The sequence below is a fragment of the Lipotes vexillifer genome, unplaced genomic scaffold (assembly GCF_000442215.2).
Source record: "Lipotes vexillifer unplaced genomic scaffold, Lipotes_vexillifer_v1.1 scaffold859, whole genome shotgun sequence".
Lineage (NCBI taxonomy): Eukaryota > Metazoa > Chordata > Mammalia > Artiodactyla > Lipotidae > Lipotes > Lipotes vexillifer.
In genome coordinates this window covers 126,044-145,665 of record NW_006784707.1, presented here as the reverse complement: position 1 = coordinate 145,665, position 19,622 = coordinate 126,044, and positions in this window count along the sequence as shown.

The window sequence follows — 19,622 nt, the reverse complement described above, 5'->3', positions numbered from 1 at the left end:
CAAAACCTATGGGATGCAGCAAAAGCAGTTCTAAGAGGGAAGTTTATAGCAATACAATCCTACCTCAAGAAACAAGAAAAATCTCAAATAAACAATCTAACCTTACACCTAAAGGAACTAGAGAAAGAACAAACAAAACCAAAATTGAGTAGAAGGAAAGAAATCATAATGATCACAGCAGAAATAAATGAAATAGAGGCAAAGAAAACAATAGCAAAAATCAAGAAAACTAGAAGATGTTTCTTTGAGAAGATAAACAAAATTGATAAATCTTTAGCCAGTCTTATCAAGAAAAAGAGGGAGAGGACTCAAATCAATAAAATTAGAGATGAAAAAGGAGAAGTTACAATGGACATCACAGAAATACAAAGGATCATAAAAGACTACTACAAGCAACTCTATGCCAACAAAATGGACAACCTGGAAGAAATGGAGAGATTCTTAGAAAGGTGTAACTTCTAAGACTGAACCAGGAAGAAATAGAAAATATGAACAGACCAATCACAAGTAATGAAATTGAAACTGTGATTAAAAAATCTTTCAGCAAACAAAAGTCCAGGACCAGATGGCTTCAGAGGTGAATTATATCAATCATTTAGAGAGGAGCTAACACGCATCCTTCTCAAACTCTTCCAAAAACTGCACAGGAAGGAACACTCCCAAACTCATTCTACGAGGCCACCATCACCCTGATAACCAAAACTAGACAAAGATACTACAAAAAAAAAGAAAATTACAGACCAATATCACTGATGAATATAGATGCAAAAATCCTCAGCAGAATACTAGCAAACATAATCCAACAACACATTAAAAAGATCTTACACCATGATCAAGTAAGATTTGTCCCAGGGATGCAAGGATTCTTCAGTATATGCAAATCAATCAAGTATATGCAAATCAATCAATGTGATCCACCATATTAACAAACTGAAGAATAAAAACCATATGATTGGGCTTCCCTGGTGGTGCAGTGGTTGAGAATCTGCCTACTGATGCAGATGACATAGGTTCATGCCCCGTTCCGGGAAGATCCCACATGCCGTGGAGAGGCTAGGCCCATGAGCCATGGCTGCTGAGCCTGCGCATCTGGAGCCTGTGTTCTGCAACGGGAGAGGCCACAACAGTGAGAGGCCCGGGTACTGCAAAAACAAACAAAAAAACAAAACAAAACAAAAAAACAACCACATGATCATCTCAATAGATGCAGAAAAAGCTTTTGACAAAATTCAACACTGATTTATGATAAAAGCTCTGCAGAAAGTGGGTATAGAAAGAACATACCTCAACATAATAAATGCCGTATATGACAAACCCACAGCCAACATCATTCTCAATGGTGAAAAACTGAAAGCATTTTCTCTAAGATCAGGAATAAGACAAGGATCTCCACTCTTGTCACTATCATTCAACATAGCTTTGGAAGTCCTAGACACAGCAGTCAGAGAAGAAAAAGAAATAGAAGAAATACAAATTGGAAAAGAAGTAAAACTGTCACTGTTTGCAGATGACATGATACTATACATAGAAAATCCTAAAGATAACACCAGAAAACTACTAGAGCTAATAAATAAATATGGTAAATTTGCAGGATACAATATTAATGCACAGAAATCTCTTGCATTCCTATACACTAACAATGAAAGATCAGAAAGAGAAATTAAGGAAACAATCCCATTCACCATTGCAACAAAAAGAATAAAATACCTAAAAATAAACCTACCTAAGGAGGTAAAATACCTGTACTCAGAAAACTATGACACTGATAAAAGAAATCAAAGATGACACAAACAGATGGAGAGATATACCATGTTCTTGGATTGGAAGAATCAATATTGTGAAAGTGACTATACTACCCAAAACAATCTACAGATTCAATGCAATCCCTATCAAATTACCAATGGCATGTTTTACAGATCTAGAACAAAAAAATCTTAAAATTTGTATGGAAACACAAAGGACTTCAAATAGCCAAAGCAATCTTGAGAAAACAAAACAAAACAAAACATGGAGCTGGAGCAATCAGGGTCCCTGACTTCAGGCTATACTACAAAGCTACAGTAATCAAGACAATATGGTACTGGCACAAAAACAGAAATGTAGAAATATAGATCAATGGAACAGGATAGAATGCCCAGAGATATACCCAAGCAACTATGGTCACCTAATCTATGACAAAGGAGGCAAGAATATACAATGGAGAAAAGACAGTCTCTTCTATAAGTTGTGCTGGGAAAACTGGACAGCTCCATTTAAAAGAATGAAATCAGAACACTCCCTAACACTAAACACAGAAATAAACTTAAAATGGGTTAGATACCTAAATGTAAGACTGGATACTATAAAACTCTTAGAGGAAAACTTAGGAAGAATACTCTGACATAAATCACAGCAAGATCTTTTTTAACCCTCTTCCTAGAGTAATAAAAAACAAAAATAAACAAATGAGACCTAATGAAACTTAAAAGCTTTTACACAGCAAAGGAAACCATAAACAAAATGAAAAAACAACCTCAGAATGGGAGGAAATATTTGCAAGTGAATCAACAGTCAAAGGATTAATCTCCAAAATATACAAGCAGCTCCTGCAGCTCAATATCAAAAAAACAAACAACCCAATCAAAAAATGGGCAGAAGACCTACATAGACATTTCTCCAAAGAAGACAGATGGCCAAGAGGCACATGAAAAGATGCTCAGCATCACTAATTATTAGAGAAATGCAAATCAAAACTACAGTGAGGTATCACCTCACACTGGTTAGAATGGGCATCATCAGAAAATCTACAAACAACAAATGCTGGAGAGGGTGTGGAGAAAAGGGAACCCTCTTGCACTATTGGTGGGGATATAAATTGGTACAGCCACTATGGAGAACAATATGGAGGTTCCTTAAAAAATTAAAAATAGAACTATCATCTGACCCAGCAATCCCACTACTGGGCATATACCCAGAGAAAACCATAATTCAAAAAGACACATGAACCCCAGGGTTCATTGCAGCACTACTTACAACAGCTAGGTCATGGATGTAACCTAAATGCCCATCCACAGACAAATGGATAAAGAAGTTGTGGTACATATATTGAATGGAATATTACTCAGCCATAAAAAGGAATGAAACTGGGTCATTTACAGAGATGTGGATCGACATAGAGACTGTCATACAGAGTGAAGTAAGTCAGAAAGAGAAAAACAAATATCATATATTAATTCATACATGTATAATCTAGAAAAATGGTGCAGATAAACCTGTTTGCAAGGCAGAAATAGAGACACAGACATAGAGAACAAACATATGGATACCAAGGGGGGAAAAAGGGGGTGGGATGCATTGGGAGGTTGGGATTTACATATATACACTAATATGTATAAAATAGATAACTAAAGAGAACCTGCTGTATAGCACAGGGAACTCCACTTCGCTGTACAGTAGAAACTAACACAATAGTGTAAAACAATTATACCCCAATAAAAAAATTTAAAAATAACCCCAAAGTGGAAAAATCTAATTGCCCATTAACTGATGAATGGATAAACAATTCAATATTCAATGGAGTACTATCCAGTAAGCAAAAGAACCAACAGCTAATGCATACAGTATGGACGAACCTCAAAAACATTATGCGAAATGAAAGAAGCCAGATACAAAAGACTATGTATTATATTATCCCATTAATATGAAATTTCTAGAAAAGGCAAAACTTTGAGGAGGTCAGTGGTTGCCTGAGGTTGGGGTTTGGGGCAGGAATTGCCTGAAAAAAGGAATGAGGACAACTTTTGGAGTAATGGAGTTTTTCTAAAAATGGATTGTGGTGATGGTTGCACAACTGAATAAATATACTAAAAATCATCAGGTTTACTAAAATGTTATGGAATGTAAATTATACCTCAATAAGGCTGTCAAAAAAGATAAATTTAAAAATCCTTTGGCTAGTTACGGTAGTGTGGTCTATATGAATGACTCATACTGATATGGCACTCATCACATTGTACTTATATATGTTCATATTTGTCCATCTCTATCAAAAGGCTGTAAATTGTTTGTCTTATGCAGCTCCACACTGCCTCAAGCCTCTTAGAGGTGTCTGTTGATTCTGGATTTCCTTCTTCCCTTATTCTCCACTGCCTTGGTAGCCCTAATGCCTTTAATTAGAGATAATTAAATCAGGTTTATTGGGGTATATTTTTATTGAGGTATAATTATTGTTATATATACAATATTAATCAATTTAAAGTGTACTATTTAATGACTTTTGACAGTTGTAAATTTTGGTGTAACCATGACAACAGTTATAATGTAACACGTTTCCAGCACCACATCAAATTTCCTTGTATCTCTGTATAGCTAATCTCCTCTTTCATCTTCTGGCCACCTAGCACAATCTCTGATCTGCTTTCTTTTGCTATAATTTGCTATAATATTGCCCTAAAATTTCATATAAGTGGAATCATATAGCATGTATTCTTTTGTGACTGACTGACCTCTTTCACACTGCATAATTATTTTGAGATTCATTCATGTTGTAGTGTGTATTAACACTCCATTATTTTTCCTGTTAAGTAGAATCCCATTGTATAGATGATACACCACAATGTTTACCATTCACTGATAGATGGATTTTGGGTTGTTTCTAGTTTTGGGCTATTATGAATAAAGCTACTATAAACATTTGCATTTAAGTCTTTGTGTAAACTTATATTTTCATTTATTTTAGGAAAATACCTAGGAATGAAATTACTAGGTCATATAAGTATATGGTTAACATTGTAAGAAACCACCATACTATTTTCCAAAGTTGTTGTAGCATCCTGCTTTGCCACTAACAATGTATGAAGATAGTTGTAGTTGAAACATATGTTCTTCAATATTTGTGCTGCCAGTCTTTAAAATTTTTAGCCATTTTAGTGGTTGTGTAGTGATATCTCATATTTTAAATGTACACTTCCCTAGTGACTAACGTTAGAGTATCTTTCATCTTTGATTTGCTATTTGCCTATCTTCTTTGATGAAGTATCTCTTGGAAAAATAACTTAAAGTGCAATTACTGGGTCATATAAGTGTATGTTTTTTATCATTTGCACACTTTTTTGGGGTTCATATTTCTATTTTTAAATTGAAAAACTGTATATTTTGTATACAAGTTTTTCTCAGAGTTATTAGTTGTAAATATTTTCTTCCAGTCTGTGGGTTGTCTTTCATTTTCTTAGCATTGTCTTTTGAAAAGCAATGTTTTTTAAAATTTGAAGTCCAATTTATGTATGTAACCTTTTGGGAATGGCTTTTTAAACTCAGCATCCCTAGTGCTTCATCTAAGTTGGGTATATCAATAGTTTCTTTTTTGTTTCTGAATATTAATTCATGGTATGGATATACCACAGTTGTTTAACGATTTATCCATTAAAGGACATGTGAATGTTTACAGTTTTGGGCTATAGTGAATAAAGATGCTATGAACATTTCTGTTCACATTTTTGTGTGTAAACATAAGTTGCCATTTCTCGAGGATAAATGCACATGAGTGTAATTGATGGGTCATGTGGTAATTGCAGGTTTAGTTTTCTAAGAAACTGCTAAATTTTTTCCATAATGGCTGTAACACTTTACATTTTCATCAGCAATGTACAAGTGATCTGGTTTCTCCTTTTATTCACCAGCATTTTGTGCTGTCACTATTTTTTATTTAAGCTGTTCTAATAGATGTGTACTGATAGTGCATGATTTTAACTTATGTTTCCCTAAGGGCTAATGATGTTGAACATCTTTTTATGAGCTTATTTGACAACTTTATTTACTCTTTAAGTGAAATGCCTGTTCATGTCTTTGATTTTTAATTGGATTGTTTTTTATTGTTGAATTTTGAGAGTTCTTTATATAGTCTAGATTCTAGTACCTTGTTGAATATGTGTTTTGCAATATTTCTTCCCAGTCTGGATTCATCCTCTTATCAAGTCCTTTAAGAGAAGGAAAAGTTTTAAATTTTGATGAGGTCAAATGTATTATTTTCTTCTTTTATGGATCATGCTTGTGGTTTCAAGTGCAAGATCTATTTCCTGGTCCTAGATCCTAAAGATTCTCTCTTCTGTTTTTTTCTAGAAGTTTCACAATTTTATATTTTACATTTAAGCCTGTGATTCATTTTGAGTTAATTTTTGTATAACATGTGAGATTTAGGCTGAAGTTTATTTTTTGCCTATGAATGTCCAATTAATCCAGCATCATTGGCTGAAAAGTTTATATTTCCTCCATTGAATTGCTCTTGCTCCTTTGTCAAAAATTAATTGAGCACATTTCTGTAGATCTATTTCTAGATTCTCTATTCTGTTCATTCATCTATATGTTTATCTCTTCAGTGTGCCACACTGTCTTGATTACTGTAGCTACGTAGTAAGTCTTAATATTGGAAAGAGGAGTACAGTGGTTCTTCCCACTTTACTCTTTTTTTTCAAGATTGTTTTGGTTATTCTAGGGACTTTTCCTTATCATATAAATATTAGAATGAGGTTGTCTATGTCTTAAAAAATTGCTGGGATTTTGATAAAAATATTATATGTGTAGATTGATTTGGGGATAACTGACATTTTTACCATGTGAATCTTCCAATTCATAAATATGTTTCTCCATTTATATGTGTTGATTTATTTGATCAACATTTTATAATTTTTAGCATGTAGAATCTTTATACACTCTGTTAAATGTATACCTAAGTATTTCCTTTACTTTTGAGGCACTATATAGTCTATTGTATTTTAAGTTTGGTTTCTACATGTTTGTTATTAGTATATAGAAATATGATTGATTTTTATGTTCTTTTTGTATCATGCAAACTTGCGGAACACACTTATTAGTTCTAGCTGTTTATCTCTCTCCCTCTCTTTCTCTCTCTTTTAGCAGTGGGAGGTGGGATGTACCTTGGGGTTTTCTACATAGACCATTGTGTCATCTTCAACTAGAAACAGTTTTCCTTCTTTCTTTGTAATCTGTATGCTTTTTTTTTCTTTTCTTGTCTTACTGTGCTGCTCGGAACTTTGAGCACCTGTGAGATTGGACATCTTGTTTTGTTCCCAATTTTAGGGGAAAGTAGTTAGCCTTTCATCATTAAGTATGTTGAAAGACTATATTAGCTGTAGGATTTTTTTTTTTTTTTTGCGGTACACGGGCCTCTCACTGTTGTGGCCTCTCCCGTTGTGAAGCACAGGCTCTGGATGCGCAGGCTCAGCGGCCATGGCTCACGGGCCCAGCCGCTCCGCGGCATGTAGGATCTTCCTGGACCGGGGACCGAACCCGTGTCCCCTGCATCGGCAGGCGGACTCTCAACCACTGCGCCACCAGGGAAGCCCAAGCTGTAGGTTTTTATTCGTGTACTTTATCAGGTTGAGGAAGTTCCTGTCTATTCCTAATTTCCTAACAGTTTTTATTATAATTGGTTGGGGAATTTCCACATCGATTGATATGGTCATATGATTTTTCTTCTATAGCATATTAACATGGTGTATCGCACTGATTGTTTTTTGAATATTGAACTAACATTGCATATCTGGAATAAATCCCACTTGCTTATGGTGTATAATTCTTTTTGTATATTGATGAATTCTCTCTGTTAATACTTGTCAAGAATTTTTACATCTTTATTCATGAGCAGTATTAGTCTGTAGTTTTTTTTTTTTTTTTCCTTGAATTGTCTTTGTCTACATTTAGCATCAAGATAATACTGGCTTCATAGAATGAGGTGGGAAGTGTTCACTCTTCTGTTTTATGGAAAAGAATGGTTTATACAATGTTTAACAATGTTTAATTTAGAATTCTCCAATTAAACCAACTGGGCTTTTTTCCCCCTTTTTTCAGTAGATTTTAAATTATGAATTCAATTTCCTTCATAGTAAAGCTATTCAAATTATCTATTTAATATTGTACAAGTTGTGGTAGTTTGTAATGTTCAAAGAATTGGTCCATTTCACTCAAGTTGTCAGTTTTAACATATAAGTTGTTAGTGGCTTTCCCTTGCCCTTCTGAAGTCTTCAGGACTGTAATGGACTGAAAGTTTGTGTCCCACCCCAAATTCATATATTGAAGTCCTAACCCCCAATGTGATGGTATTGGGAGGTGATTAGCTCATGAGGGTGGAGCCTTCATTAATGGGAACAATGCCCTTATAAAAGAGACCCCTGATTGCTCCCTTGCCCCTTCTGCCAAGTGGGGACACAGTGAGAAGAAGGTCACTTATGAACCAAAAAGTAGGCCTTCACCAGATTGGATCTGCCAACACCTTGATCTTGAGTCTTAAGCCTCCAGAACTAAGAGAAATAAATGTTTGTTGCTTATAAGCCACCCAGTCTAGGATATTTTTGTTGTAATGCCCCAAACAGACTAAGAGAAGTATCAATGGTGATACCCTCTGTTTCATTTTTGTTATTGCTAATTTGTGTCTTCCTCTCTTTTTTTCTTTGTCAGTCTTGATAGAGGTTTGTCAATTTTACCAGTCTTTTCAAAAAACCAGTTTTTGGTCTCATTGATTTTGTTCTATCATTTTCCTGTTTTCAGTTATTGACTTCTGCTCTTATCTATTATTTCCTTGTGCTTACTTTGAGTTTGTTTTGCTCTTCCTGAATTAATAAACTTGGTTATTGATTTAAGACCTTTCCTTTTTCCTAGTGTAAGCATTTAGTGCAATACATTTTCCTCTCAGAACAATTGAGCTCCATCCCACATATCTTGAAATGTTTTATTTTCATTTTCATTCGGTTTTAATTTCTTTGAACCTCTTCTTTGACGCATGGATTATGTAGAGGTGTGTTGTTTAATTTCTATGTGTTTAGAGATTTTCCTGTTTTTTTTCTGTAATAGATTTCTAGTTTGATTCTGTTATGGTCAGAAGACATATTCTGTATGATTATAATTATTTTAAATTTGTTGAGGCTTGTTTTATGGCCCAGAATATGGTTTTGGTGAATGTTCCATGGGCAATTGGAAAAAAAATATGTATTGTGCTATTGTTGGGTGGAGCATTCTATATATGTCAATTAGATCCTGTTAGTTGATTGTGTTATTCTTTTATATCCTTGCTGATTTTTTCTCTAGTAGTTCTATCAGTTGCTGAGAAGGGGTTGAAGAATCCCCATAATTTAAGATTTGCTTCTTTAAACTTCCAACTTTATTGTTTTGCATCATAAATTTTGAGGCTCTGTTTTCTGGTGAGCACACATTTAAGATTGTTCTGTCTTCGTTGTGGCTTGACACTTTAATTACTATGTAATGCCCCTCTTTATTTTTAGCAAATTTCTTTGCTTTGAAATCTGCCTAATCTGATATTTATATAATCACTCATGCCTTGTTAGAAATGTTTACATGGTATATCATTTTCCATCCTTTTACTTGCAACCAACATATGTTGAATTTAAGATAAGTTTCTTGTAAACAGACACACAGTTTATAATGTTTCTTTTTAATCTGCTCAACTCTGCCTTTTGGGGTGTATGTTTACCTCATTTACATTACATTATTATATTTTTATAGTTTGTTTCCTGTTTAGTTCCTCTCTTTCTTATTTCCCTTTTCATGCCTTCCCATAGATTAAGCATTCTTAGAATTCCACATTGGTTTATTTATAGTGTGTCTGAGGGGTTTTTTGTATAATGTTATCAGTGGTTGCTCTGGGTATTAAAATATATCTATATGACTTATTGCAGTTCTCTGGTATCCATTTTAGTACCTTGGGTGAAGTATAGATACCTCACATTCATTTAAGTCTTTTTAACTTCCCTACAATTAACTTCCCTATAATTTTTGTTTTGATTATCAATGTAATGTATAAAACCCATGCGGAGGATGGTATATTTTATGTAACCATTTTCTCCTATTTCAACTGTTCTTTCTTCCTACCTGAACTTTCAATATTCCTGCTTTTATAATTTTTTTTCTGTTTGAAGGAATTTCTTTAGCCATTTTAAAGGTGGACTCCTGATTGATCTCCCTTACTGGTGCTACTAGACTACCTGGTGTTATTGGTGGGAATCTCATTCAATCCAGAAGAGGAGTGGGTCTACCAGGACTTCCTTGTGTATTTAAGTTGAAGGTTGGAGAATGCCAGGTCTGGGTCATTTTGTTCTGTTGGATGGAGGGGGTGGTGGTCATAAAACACCCTGCTGTAATATTGTTATTCCCGTCCTAGGGTCCCAAACCAATCTTCTTACTCTTACCATATTTCAGAGTTCTCTTTTGATGTCTTCTTTGGTTATTTACAGGTTTCTTAGTTGTGCACAGTGGGTAGAAGCAGGGAGAAAGGAGTCTATGCTGTTTTATCTGGACTAGAGACTGGATAATTGATTTTTTTGTGTGTTGTCTTCATATTCTGCAACATTGCTAAATTTATGTATTTATTCTAGAATCTTTTTCTCTACATACCATAGGACTCTCTACAAAAACATTCATGTTTTCTCCAGATGAGGACAGTTTTACATCTTCCTTTCCAAGTGGTATATCTTTAATTTATTTTTCTTGCCACATTTCATTGGCTTGAATCTCTAGTACAATGTAGATTTTAAGGAGTGAGAATAGACATTCTTGTTTTTGAAATGATGTATTATCCTGTTTTAGTATTTCTAGATTCATTTTGCTAGATTTTTAAAAGTATTTTTCATCTGTGATCATGAGGGAATTGGTGTATAATTTTATTTTCTCATAATGTCTTTGTCTGGTTTTGTTATAGGGTAAAACTGGCTTCATAAAGTGAGTTGGAAATTTTCCCCTAGTCTAATATTTTCTGAAAGAGTTTATGTAGAATTGATATTTTTATCTCCTCAAATGTTTGGTAGAATTCACTAGTGATGCCATCTGGCCTGGGGTTTTCTTTGTGGGAGATTTTAACTGAGAATTCAATTTTCAATTCTTTCACAGATATAGCACCATTCAAATTATCTATTTCTTCTAGAGTGAGTTTTGGTAGTTTATGTCCTTCAAGGAGTTTTTCCACTTAATTTAAGTTGTCACATTTATTAACAGAAGTTTTCTATAATACTCCAGTATTTTATGTTTTGTGTCTGTGGAATCTGTGATGATGTCCATTCTCTGATTCATGATACTGGTAATTAACGGCCTCTTATCTTTTTTTCTTCATCAGTGTAGCTAAATGTTTATTGATTTTTTCATTGTCAAATGTTTTTTCTGCATTTTTGACATGATCACATTGTTTTTCTTTTTCTGTTAATATAGTGAATTACATGGATTTAAATGTTAAATCCACCTAGCATCTCTATTTGAATGGTTCCCTGATGACAGACTCTCTGCCTCTACCCATTTCCTGGCCTTTATAAACAGTACCAAGAGATTTTGGGCATTTCACATCAACGGCAGCTTCTCCAAACCCTTTCCACAGTTGTGCACACAGACAGAGTCTTTCTAATAAAATGAAAGATTAAACTATTAAGATTATGTCATTGTTTGGTAAAGAAGACAGATTATAAAGAAGGGAAGAATTTTTCTCATGATTGGGATTTTCATCCTGTGTTTTGCTACGTACATTCACAGCTCAGTGGAAGGAGATAAGGATGTCAACTTGGAGAATGAATTATGCAGCTCTTATAAGCATGGAGTTTAATGAAAGACAATTGCTGTGGGTCCCTGAAAAAAAGATTAATTTATTTGAGTACTCTAAGTAATTTTTAAAGCAATAGGGAAGGGCTGCATCAAACATCAACTATCTACATTTTGAAGTCTGTTTATGTCCCAGGAACAGCTCAAACAGACCCATTGAATGGCCTGAGTGCTTTGAATGGTAAACAGAAGAAATGATGCTGCAGTTCAACAATCTGGAGAAAAACAATTATCTTGGCTACTAGGCTTTATATGAAGTATTTCTTTATAGACGAATAAATTCGTTGAAGATTTGTTGAAGAATCATTTAATCCTGTCTCCATAAGAGACATCATTTGCATAAATAATTTTAAACATTCAGGCTATCTACTCTAGCGCTCAACACACAAGAAATCTTCAATAAACCCCTACTGAATTTAGTTTATCCTGCTCTTAATTCTTCCCAGGAAAAAACAATAAGGAGTTACACACTTTTCTTTAACATTCCTATCTAAAATATTGTATGAATTTTCCCCTATGCTAACATGCATGCCTTTGTGCTTGTCAGTGTGGCATCCTAGTAAATGCTGAACAACTAGCTCAACAAAAAAGTTGTAACATTTACTGGTTTTTGTGGAGTAAATACTCCCATGGTGGCTTAATCAACCTACAACTCTGATTCCACTGAACACAGACTTGAGAAGTGACACACGATAGCACACGAGTATGTAGTATCTCCACTACCCAGATACAAGAGACATAAATAATTATAAAGACATAGAGAATAGTAAAATAGTTAGGAAGTGATGAGTTTTAAGACATTACTATTATTTATAAAGTAATTTATTTAATTGTAATTTCACATAAGATTATTTTTAACAAGGACTATGTAACAACAGGCTCATAAAATTCCTTCAGTGGTAACCTTTGGCTCTACAAGCCAACCCAGCATACCACTCTGAGCAACTCTGATTGTGCTCTCTAAGGAATGAGAAAACAACTGGCCACCACTTTCCTCGATGTCAGTTTTAAATTTCCAGCACTGATAATAATTTTCTGAAGAAAGTGCAGACACAATTCATAGCTGAGGGTGTCTCTTTACCTGGGCCTCACTTTCTTGACCAGGAATATAGGAACAGGGTTATTCTAGGATCTCTCAGAATTGAGGGCCCAGTCATCCAACCTCAGCTCCTGGAGGGAAGTGTCCTGACTCTCCCATCAGCACACTCCACTCAGAAGTGCTGGAGGAGCAGGGACTTCTGAGTAGCAAAGTCCACCTGGCCTGATATTCTGTGGGTGCCCTTGTTGAAGTGGTCCCAGTGACAGTGGCCGCTAGAAGTCTAGAGGCTGCTGTAGGCACCTCAGTGGTTGACTGTTTGATGTGCTCTCACTGTGGTGGCAGGGCCACTGCCGTCCCTGTAGTAGCAATGGGGCTGCACAGTCCCTTGTGGGGACAGTTCTCTGGAGGGAAGGGAATTAAATGGGAGAAGCTGTCTCTGAGCTGCCTGCAGTATCACAGAGAGTCTCCGATTCTGAGGGAAATTTCCTACCCATGGCCTGGGTTGCATTAAACAACCCAAATTGTGGAGCCCCTGAACATTATCTGAGAAAATGTAATATCTTTAGGATGTTATTTTTTATATCTCACCTTCTTTCAAAAATGATGTATGGTAGCTACCTGCAATAGTAACATCCTTCCAGACCTATTTGTATTTCAGAAATTGCAGGTTTTAAAAGCAGTTGAAAATTTTTCTCTGTCTTCCCTCATACCACCCATCTTCCTCACATTCCCCCCCACCCCAACAAACTGCTTTCTTATACACATAGAGTACTGGGATAACTTGCAAATCAGGTCCCAACATACCTATATACACCAGTGGTCCTTCAGTTAGACACAGAAATAAAAACGTAGCAAGAAGGGCTAACATTTATTGAGCACTGACTGTTTACCGGATCTGTCCTGAGTCCCTCATGACAATTAACTCATTTTAATGCCCCAAACATCATTTGAGAGAGGTGCTATTGTTACCTCAATTTTACAGATGAAGAACTGAGGTAGAGAAGTTAAGAAACTTGCTCCAAGTCTCACAGACAGTTAGTGATGGAGCCAAGAAAAAAACTCAAGCAGGCTGGCTCCAGAATCCACTCTACCTTGTTCAGACCTGAATATTTACTGTCCTGACTGTTATTTCCAAATTATCTACCTGTTTTCCCTTGAAAGGGTCCTTATTTGTTAAAAAAACACTAGCTTCCTTATAACTCTCCTCTTAGATTTTTGAAAGAATGGTTTCTTTCCCACTTACTTTTTCTTCTGTGTTTGGAGAGATCTTTCCCCCCAATAATCATAGCAACCCTGTATTACCTTCTACTTTTTAATATTACGTGTATATATCTGTGTCTCTGGTTTTGATGGCTTACCTACCTAGTGATGATTTGATATTTATTTCTGTAAATATAATTTGGAAAAGGACCATTATCCAGAGGCCTTTTGGTGACAAGATATAGAAATCCAGGATGAGAAGTTTTATTGTGCAGTTTGTAAAATACCCAGGGATCACTTTCATGACATAGTCAAATTCCCACATGTCTTTTTCTCCCTTTGCACACATAGGAACTGCCCCTTTGTCTCACCAGATTCACCCATCACCCTTTTCTACATTGTTCTATACGCCAAGAGACTGACAGGTATGGACTACATCAAGTGGCTTCCTGTTGGGCTCTACAATGGAAAGCAAGGGCAGTAGAGCAGCAAGGAAAGGATGGAACTGATGGCTGTTTAGTAAACCTTTAGCTCCATCCCTCCAGGGAAGCTAGGACCCCTGTCGTCAGGACTCTTGGTTGCTTTTCCTTTCCATGCCTAGGGATGGCAATGGCCTGCTGTTTCTACCCTCAGGGGACGGCACTATGCTGCCCACTCCCTGCTCACTTTTGTAAAGAGCTTCTTTATTAAAATCTACTCAATGTACCCAATTTGTCTGTGCCATATAGTTCTTTTTTTTTTTTTATTTTTGGCTGCATTGGGTCTTCATTGTTGCACGTGGGCTTTCTCTAGTTACGGTGAGCGGGGTCTACTCTTCGTTGCAGTGCACGGGCTTCTCATTGTGGTGGCTTCTCTTGTTGCAGAGCAAGGATCAGTAGTTGTGGCTCATGGGCTTAGTTGTTCCGCAGCATGTGGGATCTTCCTGGACCAGGGCTCGAACCCATGTCCCCTGCATTGGCAGGTGGGTTCTTAACCACTGTGCCACCAGGGAAGCCCCTGCCATATAGTTCTTGTCTGTATGGATTCTAATCGCTTTCCCTTCACAGTTAGAGTAGCTGCCATTAGTTTTCTGTATTTCTACTTCCCTCTCTCAGAAAAAATGCTTTTAAACTAAAGTTCAGCCTCTTTAATTTCTTCAATTCTTTATCAAAATTTACTGTAATGAGGGGTTTGCTACAAATCACTAACTGTGGTTTGAAAACATAGGAATCATTATGAAGGCTCAATTAATGCAATAAATTATATTATTAGAAAAAGGGCAATATACACAGAAAAGGCTTTTGAAAAGTCCAACTCACTGCATAATAAAAATTCTCAAGGAACTTGGAATAGAAGGGAACTTTCTCACCTGATAGAGGCCATCTACAAAAATCCCATAGCTACAACTCAACAACAACAACAAAAAACAACCCAACTGAAAAATGGGCAGAAGACCTTAACAGATATTTCTCCAAAGAAGACATACAGAAGGCCAGTAGGCACATGAAAAGATGCCATCACTAATTATTAGAGAAATGCAAATCAAAGCTACAATGAAGTACCATCTCACACTGGTCAGAATGGCCATCATTTAAAAGTCTACAAATAACAAATGCTGGAGAGGGTATGGATTAGAGGGAACCCTTCTATGCTGCTGGTGGGAATGTAAGTTGGTACAGCCACTATGGAAAACAGTACAGATGTTCCTCAGAAAACTAAAAATAGAATTACCATATGATCCAGCAATCCCACTTCTGGGAATATACCTGGACAAAACTATGATTCAAAAAAATACATGCACCCCTATGTTCATAGCAGCACTGTTCAAAATGCCAAAACATGGAAATAACCTAAATGTCTATTGACAGATGAATGGATAAAGAAGATGTGGTACATACATACAATGGAATACTACTCAGCCATAAAAAAGCATGAAATAATGCCATTTGCAGCAACATGGATCCAACTAGAAATTATCATACTAACTGAAGTAAGTCAGAAAGAGAGAGACAATACCATATGATATCACTTATATGTGGAATCTAAAATATGGCACAAATGAACCTACCTGAAAAACAGAAACAGACTCATAGACATAGAGAACAGACTTGTGGTTGCCAAGGGGTAGTGGGGGAGGGAGAAGGATGAACTTGGAGTTTGGGGTTGGTAGATGCAAACTAATGGATAAACAACAAGGTCCTAATGTGCAGCACAGGGAACTATATTCAACATTCTGTGATACCATAATGGAAAGGAATATTTTAAAAATGTATATATGCATATAACTGAGTCACTTTGCTACACAGCAGAGATTGGCACAACACTGTAAAAAAATTATACTTCGATTAAGAGAAAAAAACAACCCACACCTAACATCTACTTAATGGTGAAAGACAAAATGTTTTCCTCTAAGGTTAGGAACAAGATAAGAATGTCTGTCCTTGCCACTTATATTTAGCATTGTACTAAAAGGTAATTAGAGACAAAGAAGAGAAAATGAAAGAGTATCCAGATTGGAAAGGAAAAGTTAAATTATCTCTATTCACAGATGACAAGACCTTGTATAGAGAAAATCCTAATGAATCTTCTAAAAAAAAAAAAAAACTCTTAGAACTAAGAAATGAGTTGATTAAGTTTGCAAGATAAAAGATATACAAAAATTTCTTCTATCTCTATACAATGGACATTCTGAAAAAAAATTAAGAAAACAATTCTATTTACAATAAAATCAAAAAGAATAAAATATTTAAGTATAAATGTAATAAAAGTATTCTTGTACATGAGACTTGTACAATGAAAATTAGAAAATATTGTTGAAAGAAATTAAAGAAGATCTACATAAATGGAAGAGATGACATTGTCATCAACTAATTATTGTTAAGATGGAAAAACTCTCCAAGTTGGTCTACAGATTCAACACAATATCTATCAAAATCTCAAGTGACCTTTTTTCCAGAAATTGACAAATTGATCTTAAAATTCATATAGAAATGCAAGGGACCTAGAGTAGTCAAAACAATCTTGAAAAAACCAATGTTGAAGGATTCACACTTCTTGACTGCAAAACTTACTATAAAGATATAGTAACCATGACTGTGGTTCTGGAACGAGGATAAACATACGGATCATTGGAGTAGAACTGGGAGTCCAGAAACATACACTTATGGTGCTTTTTAACTAGGACACCAAAATAAGTCATTGGGGGAAAGAACAGTCAAACTGTGCAGGAAGAACTGGATAATAACCACGTGCAAAAGAATAAAGTAGATCCCTATATCATACCGTACACAAACGTTAACTAAAAATGGATCAGAGACACAAATGTAAAAGCTGAAATAATACAAATCTTAGAAGAATACACAGGCGTAAATTTTCATGACCTTGGTTAAGCAATGATTTATTAGAAATGACACCAAAATCACAAGTAACAAAAGAAACAAATAGAGAGGGACTTCCCTGGTGGTGCAGTGGTTAAGAATCCACCTGCCAATGCAGGGGACATGGGTTCGAGCCCTGGTCTGGGGGATCTCACATGCCATGGAGCAACTAAGCTCATGCACCACAACTACTGAGCCTGCGCTCTAGAGTCTGCGTGCCACAACTACTGAAGCCTGTGTGCCTAGAGCCCATGTTTCACAACAAAGAGAATCCACCACAATGAGAAGCCCACACACCACAATGAAGAGTATCCCCTGCTCACCACAACAAGAGAAAGCCTGCACACAGCAACAAAGACCCAAAGCAGCCAAAAATAAATAAATAAATATGAAACAGATAAATTGGACTACAAAATTTAAAAAAATTTATGCTGTAAATAAAGAAAAGAAAGTGAAAACACAGCCCATAGAATGGAAAAACATATTTGCAAATTATACATCTAATAAGGAACTTGTACCCAGAACACATAAAGAATTCTTACAACTCAATGATAAAAAGACAACCCAGTTTAAAAATGAGCAAATGACATTTGAATAGACATTTCTCTGAAGAAGATATACAAATAGCCAATAAGCACATGAAAGATGCTCAACATCATTATTAGGGAAATGCAAATCAAAACAATAACGAGATACCACATCACATCCAGTAGAATGACTATAATCAAAAAGACGGACAGTAATAAGTGTTAGCAAGGATGTAGAGGAATTGGAACCCTCTATGTTGCTGGTAGGAATGTAAAATAGTGAAGCCACTATAGAAAACAGTTACACATTTAGTTACACAAAATGTTAAACTATTTGATTCAGCAACTTAGGTTTATACCTAAGAGAATGGAAAACATATGTCCGTACAAGAGTTTGTACACAAATGTTCATAGCAGCAGTATTTATGGCAGTGGAAACAACCCAACTGTCCATCAACTGATGTATGGATAAGTAAAATATGGTATATCCATACAATGGAATGCTTTTGGCCATTAGAAGAAATGAGGTACCAATACATACTACAACATGGATGAACCTTGAACATATTATGCTAAGTGAAGGAAGTCAGTCACACAAGCCTGCATATTGTATGATGCCATGTATATGAAATGACTACAAAAAGCAAATTTATAGAGGCAGAAAGTAGTTTAGTGGTTGCTTAGGGCATGTGGGTGAGTAGAAGTGGGATGATGAGTGATTAATCATGGATACTTGGATTCTTTGGGGGGGCATGAAAATATTCTAATTAGATTAGATTATGGTGATGGTTGTACAACTATGTCAATATATTAAAAATGGTTGAGTTGTACACTTTAAGTAGGTGAATTGTACCATGTTGAACTGTATCTTAATGAAGTTATTTAGGAGAAAACATTACAGAGGTCTCAAGCTTGTTGATTTTGGTCCCAAACCAAATTGTTTGGCTTCCTGTTAGATGTTTCCCAAAGCCTGGATGACCTCCTATACAGCTCTTTTATAGTTGAGGATGCAGACCTTAGAAGCATTCCTGTTTTCCTTACAATAGACCCTTTCTTTAACCTGAAGGTCTACAGAATCTAGTCAGACTTCCAAGTGTCCCTCAGTCTCAAGTGACATTCAGTACCTCTGAGCAGCTCTGTGTTGGGTAGGGTATAGATTCTCCAATTTCCTCCAAGGTCTTATTCTCAAACTTGACTGTGCACATCCTGCAGTAGGTACTTAGTGACCACATGAGTTTCTGAAGGCACAGAATAGAGTGTACCACCCTGGAGCATCACTGTATGTAAAGGTATTTTTCAGCAGACAGTATTGCTGTAACATGAAAACAAGCATGTGCCAAATAGTTGTGAGGTAAAGTGCACTGTGCACATAAAAGCAGGAGGTGGGAGGGCCTGAATGCAGCAAGTCTCTTCAGCCAAGCCCTGGCAACTTGCTCACTGCTTACTACCACTGAGGATATTTCAGTTGCAAAGTCTGAGAAGCTCCACCCAAGGCATCTTCATAGAGCAACCAACTCCCCAAATGAGTAAGCTACACATTGGTAACATGTATTGAAGATCCTGGAAAACACTTATTAGGTCACCACTAAATATTTTCTCTATAAAACTCTAATTTCTTTTGTGTATCATTTAACCATTATTTAAGAATGCCTGTTCATGGTGAAATGTTTTTCATTCCAATATTTAATTAAATTTCATTTCATGGTTTAAAGCGTTCCTTGATTTGACTTGTCTTCATGCAAAAATGATCAACCCCATTTTTGCTTTCTAACTGAGTGGAACTATGCAAATGTTTTGATTAAATGATAAACTAAACAGTTTTGCCAGAAGCAGTTATTTCCACAGGAGGTGATGCTACTGAATCATTGAAGCAAAATGGAATGATGCCAATTGCTGGCAGATGTAGGGATA